The sequence below is a fragment of the Nansenia antarctica genome (genome assembly GCF_963989245.1).
Source record: "Nansenia antarctica genome assembly, chromosome: 5".
NCBI lineage: Eukaryota > Metazoa > Chordata > Actinopteri > Argentiniformes > Microstomatidae > Nansenia > Nansenia antarctica.
Window position 1 is genome coordinate 29,326,257 of NC_137690.1, and position 10,858 is coordinate 29,337,114.

The window sequence follows — 10,858 nt, forward strand, 5'->3', positions numbered from 1 at the left end:
TGTCTGCTGCTCATTAAAATGTTTCCTCAAATAAAATGCTGGGGTAAGCTCCTGGTGCAACCTGGGACACACAGGTTGTTTGTTTGTAATGTTCAGTTAGGTCATACTGTACATATATTTGGACAGATATTAAAAAAACCAACAACACATATTTTGTTATTTTAGCTGTTTACCAAAACATATTCAGGTTACAGCTATATAATCAATATGGGCTTAACGTGTAGACTCTCAGCTTTAATTTGAGGCTTTTCATATCATGTCTCTGCTCCCTCATTAACGAACGTTAGTGCTTAGTTTAGTCCCGAGGACCTTCCCTTGTGTAACAAAAGGTGTCGTTGTTCTGCAGTGAATTCACCAACTTAGCCGCAGCCATTCGGGCTGAGATCCCTTTATGCCACGTATGTTTACAAAGTGGGAGCTATAACTAATAAAGCACATCACACTCACTCACACTTAAAATATCTTGCAAGTCCCATCAGATAATGCCAATGTTGTTTTATTTTAGATGACTGTCCCAGGATTAACTCAATAAAATGCTATCATCTACTGGAATTGGACGAGTCTTGAGACAATTGTAGCCAATTGAATGCTGAACAGGTGGGCACTGGGACTAACTCTCTTCAGCATAGGCGTATACTGACTATATATTAGGCTACAGTCATTTTGCACAAATACCTGACTGTTACTGTTCAGACTTCTGCTATTCAAAATAAATAACTGTCCATTTGTAGAATGTGCCTACAGCTCTGATTGGACTCAGGTAAAGTCAATTGAAATCAATTCAAGTTAATATGATCAAAAGACACCCAGACACTGTCAAACTGGTTGAGGGACATCATAATCCCTTTCACAACAGGTGGAACTATTGACATTGTGTAATAAACTCATAGAGTAGATTATAATGATTTAAATGATCATTTACTAATGACAGCAAAAGAGGGAGAGAGGAGGATAGAGAGGGAGAGAAGGAGAGAGAGCAGGATGGTGTCGGCACACCAGAGAGAGAGAGAGCAAGAACCAGGTGAGAAAGTGGACAGGTAGTCAAGACCACAAAAGTAGCCTTGTGAACCGATGGTTCTCGAGCCTAATGGCCCATAGGGCAGGATTCTCCTGTTTCTGTAGCGTGAGGCGGCTTGATGTACAAGTACATCCCCTGGACATGACGCTGGTATGTCGCAGGGTCTTACCCCCAACCAACCCTTAATGCTGAGTTATCATCACCGAGGGGGGGGGGTTCCATGCCACAGTCCATGCCACCCCCCCAAGGCAGCAAACCTAGGGGAAACACTGAGAGCAGATAGAAGAACTGTTCAGTGTCAATCTTGTAGAGATGGAGATGGAGGTTAAATCTCCAGAATAATGTCCAGCTACAATCGCAACAACATTCACAACATTTCTGGAGCCTGGTAGACCCAGACAACTATAAGAATATTCACCAAGCAAAGCAGCCCTGAAAGTATTTGCTTTATTTGTCTACATACCTTTGCGAATCGGCTTTTTCTGATATGAATGTAATGAAATCTACATTCTGAACAAGACTGACAGATGACCATTTAAATGACTCTATAAGAGTGAACCTAAGTGGATACACTCCAGCATACACAACTGTAGTAGACTCCATGCAGTGACAGTCATCTCACTAAGTGTAGGAATGAGTCAACACACTTATTACACACATGCACAATATTTTTTGAAAGAGACAAAAAGACAAAATAATTCGTTATGTGAATGAATGTAAGTAATAAGATATGAGTAGCTCTCGGCCACTTACATTTTTTCAAAGTAGCTCTCAGATGAAAAAAGGTTGTAGACCCCTGCTTTATGCTGATACATGCCTGCCATCTAGTGGACATTTAAGGGTACGACCAGGTAGGGGGATATTGCTTGTAACACAATCCTCATTCCTTCTCTCTCTCTAACCTAATCCCATAGTAACCTTCATAATTCAGTTCTAGATATGTATTTTCTTTATGTGGCTAACACAACTCCAATTAAACTGCTTCATAAAGTTAAAGTTAATAAATGTATAGTAATAATCACTTTAATAGTAATTACTTTGTTGTTTAGTATCAGGGAGGGAGGGAGAATGGATGACCATCTTTCTTCAGTAGGCCTACCATTTCTAGCTCATGTATAGTTCTAATGATTCATTATATGTCTTGTACATGATTCTTGTTATGATTCTTATATATGATTCTTGTATATGATTCTTGTTATGATTACATTTCTATTGGGATATTGCCTCAGGCATAGCTGTAAACATGCTTAGCTACTATATTTGTTTCTGTAATCGCAGTTGCTTCTAGCTATGATATTTAAGATCACTTATCTAGTTACACAATCTTCAGCATAACAAGTTAATAAGATATGAAAAATGCACAAGCAAAAGGAATGGAATCCAAATACATTTTATTCACGGTGGACAGCAGCTCCGGCCAAGGCTGTTTGCAGTTGTGAGTGTCCTCTGGAGGAGTCGGGCGCTAGAGACAGGAGAGAGAGTTCATATGAGCTTCACCAGGCCTATAGCTACAGAATAGAATACTTTATTAGTTTAGTTAGTATGTCCATGGTCTATGTGTTCTATGTGTTGACTTACCTCTGCTGTGTCCATCGTCGTGAAGACGGTTACTGGGGGGACGGAGGCCGTCTGCCTGAATAGCAGCTCAGCAGCCCAAGGCTCTTCACATATGTGAGCATTCTCTGGAGGTGGGAACGCTTCTGTTTCTTTGAAGCTCCGCTCTCCTCACAAGGCGCCGTTTCAGCTGTCAGGGAGGACATCACAGGAGCTAAAAGAACCAGACAGAGAGGATTCTGGGGTTTTATTGCCACCTATGACATATAGTCTGTAGTACATTAAGACAATCAATGGTTGTGTTACAATATCCACACTAGCATACCATGATGGAGTCATTTCCCAGCCTTGCATTCATAATGAATGTTAGGATGTGGATATTGGAATGATGTTCAAGTCATTATCATTGTCTGTGATTGGATGTTTAATGGAATGAAAGACATTTTTTCTTCTCATCAAACAAGTCTTCAAATAATCAACATTCTACAGGGAGAAGTCAACAGAAAACCCTCTCACCTGCATCAGTGTTGGAGCTCTTCTTAAGGTCCTTGGCGCTCTTCCTAGCGCTCTTGGCGCACTTCTTAGTGCTCTTGGAGGCCTTGGTGGCCTTCTCTGAGCTCTTGGCACTCTTCATGCCACTACTTGTTCCGTTCATCTGCAACACAACAGAGTTCAGTCTACTTTTCTCCACCTCCCTGTCAAGCACCAGAGCCTTCTCAGCTGCTGCCAGCTTGTCCTCCAGGGCCTCACTCTGCAGGGCCTTGATGTGGTCCTCTGCCTCCCTGGTGGCTTCGACGGTCTCCAGGAGGGTCGCCTTGACCCCGGCCAGGCTCCCCTCAGTCTCTCGCTGGGCAGCGAGGGCCTGGCTCCTCTCCTTCAAGACTCCTCTTCTCCTGCTCAAGACAAGACTCCTCTTCTCCTGCTCCATAACATGGACTTTTCTTTTGAGGGATACCTCATAATAAAAAAATCTCTCTCTCTGTCTGCTTTTCTCCACCTCCCTGTCAAGCACCTGAGCCTTCTCAGCTGCTGCCAGCTTGTCCTCCAGGGTCTCACTCTGCAGGGCCTTGATGTGGTCCCCTGCCTCCCTGGTGGCTTTGACCGTCCCAAGGGGGGTCGCCTTGACCTCGGCCAGGCTCCCCTCAGTCTCTCGCTGGGCAGCGAGGGCCTGGCTCCTCTCCTTCTCCAGGTCGGAGTTGTCACAGACGAGGCTCCTCTTTTCTTGCTCCATATCGTGGAGCTTTTGGAGGAGGCCTTTCTCTCTCTGTCGGCCCTCCTCCACCTCCTCCCTCGCTCTCTCCAACTCCGCCTTTGCCAGAGCGCTGCTGGCCTTCTCCGCCTCCAGCTCAGAGTCCTTGGACTCCACCACGGCCCTCCACTTGGCCTCCAGCTCAGAGTCCTTGGCCTCCAGCTCAGAGTCCTTGGCCTCCACCACGGCCCTCCACTTGGCCTCCAGCTCAGAGTCCTTGGCCTCCAGCTCAGAGTCCTTGGCCTCCACCACGGCCCTCCACTTGGCCTCCACCACGGCCCTCCATTTCTCCTTCTCCTCCTCCAGCTTCCTCTGAGCGCTCCTGCTCATGACTACGATATAAGAAACGGAAGGAAGAGAATATGAAATTACGTATTTTATATTTATATATTATTATTATAGAATGACTTGTCCCCTATGAGTTCATGGATGACTGTGAGGCTGTTTGAACTTCAAAAGTGACTGACGTATAGATATTGTGCGACATTGTGATCGAAGCATCAGTTGTAAGTAAGTAAGTAAGTAAGTAAGTAACGTGCCAACGTGCCAAAAATCTGTATCCTTGTTGTATTTCTACCTTCCTAAATGATGGCTAGGACGTCGGGTTATAAAGCAAAAGCTTCTTTATATAAAAAAATCTGTTGGCATACACTTTTGAGCACTTTCAAACAATAAACGAGTTATTGGATGTTCACTTTAATTCTGGACGTTACAATTTGCATTTCTCAAAAACCAACAAACTAAACTGTCAACTTCTATGACGTCTTGCCGCAAGGCCATCTGGGACCAATTAAAGTGAATAATTTAACCTAAAAAGTTAAAACACTCTATTAATACAGGCGGGCCGTCAAGCCCGTAGACTTTTACTTGTCAAGGCACATTTTTAAAGCGCAAATCTGTAATTCAAGACTCTCCGGTAATTTACACACAAGACTCACGTTGATCTCTACTCAGCGCACACACACACACACACACACACACACACACACACACACGCACACACACACACACACACACACACACACACACACACACACACCTCCGGGTTGGTCCTCCGGGCTGGCTGCTCTATGGGCCTTGTTGTCGTCCCCGGGGGCCCTGAGGGGGGATGACGTCAGAGACTTGGAGAACGCCATGTCCTCATCCTCACACTCATTCTCCAGCTGCCCAGACTGGACCATGTGGACATTGAAGCCATCTTCTCCCTGGCTCTCCATCTCTCCCTGGCTCTCCATCTCTCCCTGGCTCTCCATCTCTCCCTGGCTCTCCTTCTTGTTTTTTGGCATTTCTGCAACTTTCTACAAACAACTGAACAAGGAAGAGAATGTGAAATGACGTATTTTATATTTATATATTATTATTATAGAATGACTTGTCCCCTATGAGTTCATGGATGACTGTGAGGCTGTTTGAACTTCAAAAGTGACTGACGTTGATATTGCGTGACATTGTGATTGAAGCATCAGTTGTCATGACAACAGGTGCAACGTGCCAAAAAGCCATTCTCCTTTTCGTATTTCTACCTTCAAAAAATATGTCTAGGACGTCGGGTTGTAAAGCAAAAGCTTCTTTATATAAGAATCTCTGTTGGCATACACTTTTGAACACTTTCAAACAATAAACGAGCTAGACTGACACTCAGCGGAGTCAGCGCTCGCGCGCACACACACCCGCGCAGCCACATCCAGACCCCCGCCCCACACACACACACACACCCAGTCACACACACACACACACACACACACCCGCGCAGCCACACCCAGCCCCCCCCCCCCCCACACACACACACACAAGTACGCTAACGTCCAGAGGCGCCCCGTCCATAGAGGCAACCAAGGCAATTGCTTGGGGCCACCAAACAAAAAGGGCCTCCAAATGTTTTTCCCCCCCCAAAAAAATCCACATTTTTTTCCCCACATTTTTTTTTATTCCAGATGGGAGTGTTACATTAGTTTTCTTAAGATGGGATAATAAATACATCTGTTCAATGGGCATTTGCCAAAGTAGCCTACTGTTAATCAGTATTTATCCTGTATAGAATAGAATAGAATAGACTTTATTGTCGTTGTACAGTTGCCTATACAATGAAATTGTAGTGGCTCTTCCGAAGGTGCAAAAAAACAGAAAACATATTCACATATTCACAAACATATACACATATAAGATAAACATTTATGAACATGTCTTATGTCTACTGTTCAGTGTCTACTGTATGGTGTATATGAAGATGTTATGACGTTTTATCATGAAAATAATGAACAGCAAGCTAGATCCAAAACTAGGGCCGGTGGAGGAGGGCAATTGTCACATTGGACATTTATTGAATAGAACAGTCAAACTTGGCGACGTACAAAAATAATCCATAAGCGATCAAAACCAGAAAAATAACAAACAATGCGTATAGAATATGCGTATAATGCGGTCAACAAAAATACATCGCTCCCCTCTCTCTCCACTACCACCATGCAAGGTGCGCAGGTGCTTAAATTACCTTGCAATATCACCCCCCATAACCATATGACTTCTCAATACGGTGATCTAGGCAATAAACAAACAATCAAAGTAAACTCACAATAAACCCATTAGCCTGTTATACTAAATACCCCCTAAATCATATTCATACCTCCTACAACACCTCAGGCCTTTGGGTCGGGTGGTTCATGGAGGCAGACTGAAAGGACACACATTCATTGCCTATTTCATAAATGTTCTCCATATAACGACGTCGATCATTGATCGGCAACGACACTATATAATTGTTTGCCTGACTGGCAATCGGATTTGGGCAGTCTGGGGATTTACACGGCAAATCAAATGAAGAACTACAAATCCCTGATGACAGGGAGATGACGTATGACTGCTCTGATGAATCAACCCCTATTTCATTATTTTCTCTATTCATAGCTTTCATGTGACGTCACAGCATAGTGGAAACGCCCACCTGACGGGCAAAAGGCACTTTTTGCGGGCAAACCCCACGGGCAAAACCCACTTTTTGCGGGTTAATAACTTTGATTTCCCGTGGGTTAGGAAAATAATTCCAACGTGTCCGGAAAGAGGAGAAGCCAGGGAATCCAAAAGTTTTTGAATGGAGTCGATCCTCCACTCCTATCACCGTGGACACAGCAAGGAGCGAATTCCCGGATATAAATATTCCCTCGACCCGCTGTCAGCGGGAGTTCCGTCCAGCAGCTGTAGAACTCCCGAACGCCCGGTTGATCGAGTTTCGTATTAAAAGTATATGTTCTCGGGGTGTCAGCACGGTGGTTAAGGGCTCAAAATGACCATATACTGATGGTGAATTTAGCAATAATAGTCTTCTGTTTGTACCACCCCCATAACCGGTGTTATTCACGGACAAAGCCGGTCAAGGAAGCACCTTTTGCGGGTTAATAACTTTGATTCTCCGGGGGTTAGGAAAATAATTCCAACGTGTCCGGAAAGAGGAGAAGCCAGGGAATCCAAACGTTTTTGAATGGAGTCGATCCTCCACTCCTATCACCGTGGACACAGCAAGGAGCGAATTCCCGGATATAAATATTCCCTCGACCCGCTGTCAGCGGGAGTTCCGTCCAGCAGCGGTAGAACTCCCGAACGCCCGGTTGATCGAGTTTCGTATTAAAAGTATATGTTCTCGGGGTGTCAGCGCGGTGGTTAAGGGCTCAAAATGACCGTATACTGATGGTGAATTTAGCAATAATAGTCTTCTGTTTGTACCACCCCCATAACCGGTGTTATTCACGGACAAAGCCGGTCAAGGAAGCACCTTTTGCGGGTTAATAACTTTGATTCTCCGGGGGTTAGGAAAATAATTCCAACGTGTCCGGAAAGAGGAGAAGCCAGGGAATTCAAAACCATTTGAATGGTGTCAATCCTACTCTCCTATCACCGTCGTGTATCTTGATAGTTCTTCATGGGTGAGGTGGTCTAAATAGTAGGCAGCTGGTAAATTGCGTCCACTCGCCATTTTGAGCGATGTTGCTATGATACTTTTTGCCCGTCAGGTTGGTGGTTGCTAGGGAAAAACCACGTGACTGAAAGCTATGAATATAGCGACGTCGATCATTGATCGGCAACGACACTATAATATAGTTTGCCTAACTGGCCATCGGATTTGGGCTCCTAATATCTAAAAAGCACTACGGTTTTCTTATTTTATCGGATTAAAGTAGCGAAGACCAGAAATTCCCATTGACCGCCAGTCAAACTTCTTCCCTTCTATCACCCAAAAAGGGGCGTGATTATTCTGATGACAGGGAGATTACGCGCAATTGCTCTGATGAATTGTAGTTTATTGATAGCTGGCTAGTCTCGCGGTGCCAGCCGTTTCCACTTCCGCTTTGCTCTCGCTCCAAACGTCTGGAGACCTTTATCCATAGAACGGATTCTATGTGCCGCCCGGAGTGAGCGGCAAATCTAGGACACTGATAGGCCGGACCGATGGGAAGCACCGCCCCCCCGTCCTTCTCATTGGTTCAGCGGGGCAGTTTTTTTTTTTTTAAAGTTAACTATTCATTTGTTACGTATTTATTTGACATCTGGGTACAAAATATAAATAGTTAATACATCATGTAGCCTATATTAAAGCCTTTAAAAATGATTCATGATAAGATCCATCATTTACATGCATTTACATGCATCATTTACATGCTCCATGTTGCATGTAATTTGTATGCTACTTGTGGTCCAGTATGTCGCAATGTGTACTAGGTGTGCTACTGTACCTGTGGTCATGTACTGTTTTTACTGTTTTTATGTAATGTGCTTTGCATGTTTTTATGTGCTTTTATTATGTCAAATGTAATTGTTGTATTGTGGCTGTCTTGGCCAGGGCTCCTTTGTAAAAGAGACGCTAGTCTTTCAGACTGTTTTTTTTACTTACACACACACGAGCGCGCGCATATGCGCGAACTTCGTAAAACCGTATTATATTTTAGTGTCAGGGAAATAAATACATTTTAAAATGTCCACATCGTCACCCGCCTAAGACCCTTACCAGGGGCCTCCATAATGTTGTTTGCTTAGGGCCCCCAAAAGTCTAGGGGCTCCACTGCTAACGTCCACAGGCGCTTACCTTGTGATAGCGTGTTGATCCTCGTGATACTGACATCAAACTGTCTCGATCGACTTTTATAAACCCACATGTGATTGTGACGTTATTATGTCATCTCGACTGTTGTGATTATGACGTCATCCGTCTGAGTTTTGTCTGCAGCCCAGGCTGGTCTCAGGAGCTCCATTTGTTTGACATCTTTAAATCCATCTAGGTCTAAGGCCTATACCCATCAATAGTTCACACTGCAGCAACAGCAGCATCACATCCGAGATACAGTGCCAACTAATTATATAATATAATGTGGTTCTCATCAGTTGAACTCACTTGACATTGGCCCTGCCTGATTACAGTGATTCTGTTGCAGGAGATGGCTTACTGACCTGATTGGCTAAGGAACTGGAGAAGAGAGACGAGGAGAGGAAGACAAACTTCATCTTGATAATAAACATAATGCTTTCACCATTTCATCTGTGACTACTTTTTAAATGCTCATAAATCTAATCTCCATCTTTGTGAATAGTTCTATACTTTACCAACCACAAAATCCAATGCTATACAGTAGTGGCTAGTATTCTGGTGTTTTTTTTAATGCGAGTGTAATCAGTCATTAGAATGTTGTATCTAATGATCTCAACCTGTTGTAAGAGTAGGAGGTTCTCTTCTGAATGTCAATGAGATGTCCAGCAGGGGGAGACTGACTCCACTGTAATTCAAGAGATGAGCAAATCAAGAGACACATAAATACAAAAGAAACTTCGATTGATTTATTCACTTTCTTCAAAAATAGTTTAATTAATTCCACCTCTACAATCTTCAGAAACCAAGACTTGCAACATTACAATGACATGTCAACATACAAAACATAATGAATGAACGCGAGTACAGAAGATCAATTCAAACTTCAAAGCAGCCCATGATTCTACACTGCTAAATTATGGCAGTTATACACAGCTAGCAGAACAACTCTGACATGTAATCACAATGAAATAAAATCGAAAATATACACACACAAACAAGGACTATTTATCGTTAGTTGGTTAGAAATGCTGGCGCCTCTAAACAATTGGTATAAATAAATGACTTTGATTTAAAAAATAGGTGCATGGCATTTTCCTCTGATTGCGAGCGAATGATCTCAGTTCCTAACGCCGGCCGGTATTACGCATTTCAGTTAGATAGATACGAGTCGAGTTCAAACTCACCGATAACACGAAATCTAGGAGCCCCTGTTGTATTGGTGAACGACAGATATGCCCAAGAACAAACATGGTCTCCAAACTCAAACAAACCACTTTAATCGTTTTGTAAAGATTGAAAGGGTACCACCGGCATTAGCATAGACACACAGCCGGAGGACATGTCTCTCTTGCACACGTTCAACTGCACCGCGCTGACCTCCAGCCCCATAGCACCAGTAGTGACAGCTGACGCCTTGACAGCCAAACAGACAAGACTCACACCTCTCCGGCCCCCCAGGCATGTGGAACATCAGCTGCAGAGAGGAGAGAGGAGAGCAGGGGCATTGCTAGGGGAATACCTATTCATGGTGGGGCTCGCTATAGGGGGGGAATCCAGAGAGTAGTCAGGCCCAGTCAGAGTGCACAGATAGCAGGGACATGGAGCGGTCAGCAGTGTGATCTACACCAGATCATGCATCCTGATAGATAGGAGTAGGCACACAGTGGCTCTTTAACAGTGCTACAGCATTCAGGACAAGGTAAGGAATCGTTCACAATGTAGGGGTTATTGAGGAAAAAAAGTTGAAAAAGAGTGTATTCAGTGTTATTGATAATGCTATTTAGTTTGATCATTTTGACTCCATTATATGTACATCTATTTGGTGGAATAAAAACCATGTCCATAAGGCCCACCCTAGGAAGATGTACTGTAGGGGTGACATCTCAAACGTCTTGCCAATGACACAGGTATTCAGTTGCTAAGTCTGATTTAAAAAAAATATCCCCGTACCAGTGTACTAAAG